The 2,663-nt window shown below is 51.8% G+C and overlaps 1 pseudogene across 1 annotated transcript; it reads left to right on the top strand.

Moving 5' to 3' along the window:
• Nucleotides 1-983: 983 nt before the first annotated feature.
• Nucleotides 984-1,974, top strand: LOC309603217 (olfactory receptor 14A16-like; annotated as a pseudogene). Its single transcript has one exon. The product of its transcript is annotated as an olfactory receptor 14A16-like (transcript).
• Nucleotides 1,975-2,663: the final 689 nt, after the last annotated feature.

Consider the following 2,663-nt stretch of genomic DNA (forward strand, 5'->3'; position numbering starts at 1 on the left):
GGAACAGGTGTCCCAGCTTTCCTCTCACCTGTGGAGATCTCATCCATACAGTCTGTGGGGCTGGGGAATGAGCTGACTCTTACTGAGATGCCATCTTTAGGGCACTTGGCTGTCTATTTGAGTTGTTCTTCCAAGCCTTGAACTGCCCTCAAGGATGCAAAGCTGTCCCATAGCACCTCTCTTTTCTCTGAAAGCCCCATGGAGAACACAGAGACTCTACGACCGAGGAGATGCTGTCGGGTTGGTGAAATGAGGCATGTGTGTCCTTGGCTAGAAGTGGGGTTCTGAGACCTTGAGAACGAGTGAGACATTTAGTGGTCTGCAGTGAATCCCTCTGCTCTCAGCAGTGTCTGGTGGTCTTCAGGGCACCATGGGAGTGTGATCACCCTCCATCTCTGAAAGGTGCAAGCCCAGGGCAGCTGGGAACAAGGCGGAGGGACAGACCAGCTCCCTTCACTCTGCTCTAAGCCACAGGCAATCCTCCTGCCTCTCAGGACTCCCTCTGTTCTCCCTGAGGACAGCAGAAATTCTGAGGTTTCTGACATCCAAGAACACTCCCCAGGAGAAACGGAGGGAAACTTTAAGAATAAACTCTGAAATTGCCCTCTGCCATTCTGCTTCCTCACTGCAGGGAGTGCAGGTGCTGACAGGCCCTTCTGCGTTAGGAGCAGTTTCATCTGACAAAGTCCAACACCAGGACTGGGTCCTTCCCCCACCTTTCCCATGAACCCACTCCTGCAGAGTAGGGCTGACTCCTCGGCAGGCAGCAGGCAGAGCCCGTATTTCTCATGGCACATTCAGCCAGCACCAAGCAGGGTTTCAGAAATGGAGCTGAAGGAAGTTCTCATAGAAAAGTAAAAAGGGGGTGGGTGTAGAAAGGGGAGCATCTAGGAGAAATGGCTTTTGTTTTGTTTAGAGAAGTCTCCCCTAACTTCTCACTGCATTTTCCTCCTTGGACAGTCACTCATGACCAGAGGCAGCAGATGTCCAACGCCAGCTTCATTACCGAGTTCCTCCTCCGGGTTTTCGCAGACACACGGGAGCTGCAGCTCTTGCACTTCTGCCTCTTCCTGGCCATCTACCTGGCTGCCCTCCTGGGCAACGGCCTCATCATCACTGCCATAGCCTGTGACCACCACCTCCACACCCCCATGTACTTCTTCCTCCTCAACCTCTCCCTTCTCAACTTGGTGTCCACCTCCACCACTCTCCCCAAGTCCATGGCCAATTCCCTGTGGGACACCAGGGCCATCTCCTACTCGGGATGTGCTGCACAGGTCTTTTTTTTTCTTTTTCTGTGCTACAGCAGAGTTTTATCTCCTCACTGTCATGTCCTATGACCGCTACGTGGCCATCTGCAAACCCCTGCACTACGGGACCCTGCTGGGCAGCAGAGCTTGTGTCCACATGGCAGCAGCTGCCTGGGGCACTGGGTTTCTCTATGCTGTGCTGCACACTGCCAATACATTTTCCCTACCCCTCTGCCAAGGCAATGTCCTGGACCAGTTCTTCTGTGAAATCCCCCAGATCCTCAAGCTCTCCTGCTCACATGCCTACCTCAGGGAAATTGGGCTCCTTGTGATTAGTGCTTGTTTAATATTTGGGTGTTTTGTTTTCCTTGTGGTGTCCTATGTGCAGATCTTCAGGGCCGTGCTGAGGATCCCCTCTGAGCAGGGATGGCACAAAGCCTTTTCCACGTGCCTCCCTCACCTGGCCGTGGTCTCCCTGTTTCTCAGCACCTCGTTTTTTGCCTACCTGAAGCCCCCCTCCATCTCTTCCCCATCCCTGGATCTGGTGGTGGCAGTGCTGTACGCAGTGGTGCCTCCAGCAGTGAACCCCCTCATCTACAGCCTGAGGAACCAGGAGCTCAAAGACCCACTGAAGAAGCTGAAGAAACTATGTAGCTGCTGCTTCCAGCTTCACGGAGTTAAAAACTTTCCTATCTTCCAGGAGTACGTCTCAATAGCTCTTTAGCCCACTCTTCAATTGTGTTTATGTCTATTCTTTTTTATCTCTAGGTCTCAAAGAGCTCTTGTATGAAGGGTCCTTGAGAAAGGCAGACTGCGTCAGATGCAGTTTGCACTTAGCATAAGGTTGAGGAGAGCAGTTTATGGTTTCCTGAATTACATCATGTTTAAATTTTTTTGTTAGCAAGGAAGTTAAACATGCTGTGTCCGTGTGCAGCCAGTTCACTGAGGAACTCAATGAACTGAGAAAAATGAACAGAGTTCATTGAGTCAGGGCTGCTCAGTTGTCGGCCAGTCACAAGTGGTGTTCCCCAGGGCTCAGTACTGGGGCCCGTTCTGTTTAATATCTTTATCAATGATTTGGAGGAGGGGATCCATTGCACCCTCAGTAAATTTGCAGATGACACCAAGTTGGACAGGAGTGTTGATCTGCTGGAGGGTAGGAAGGCTCTACAGAGGGATCTGGACAGGCTGGATTGATGGGCCAAGGCCAATTTTATGAGAGTCAAGAAGGCCAAGTGCTGGGTCCTGCACTTAGGTCAACCCCACACACCACTACAGGCACGCAGGGAAGAGTGATTGGAAAGCTGCCTGGTGGAAAAGAACACGGGGATGTTGGTGGACAGCCAGCTGAATGAGCTGGCAGTGTGCCCTGGTGGCCAAGAATAGCATCTTGCCTTGCATCACGAATAGCGT

Source organism: Platalea leucorodia (genome assembly GCF_965183815.1).
Source record: "Platalea leucorodia genome assembly, contig: HAP1_HAP1_SCAFFOLD_24, whole genome shotgun sequence".
NCBI classification, from domain to species: Eukaryota; Metazoa; Chordata; class Aves; order Pelecaniformes; family Threskiornithidae; genus Platalea; species Platalea leucorodia.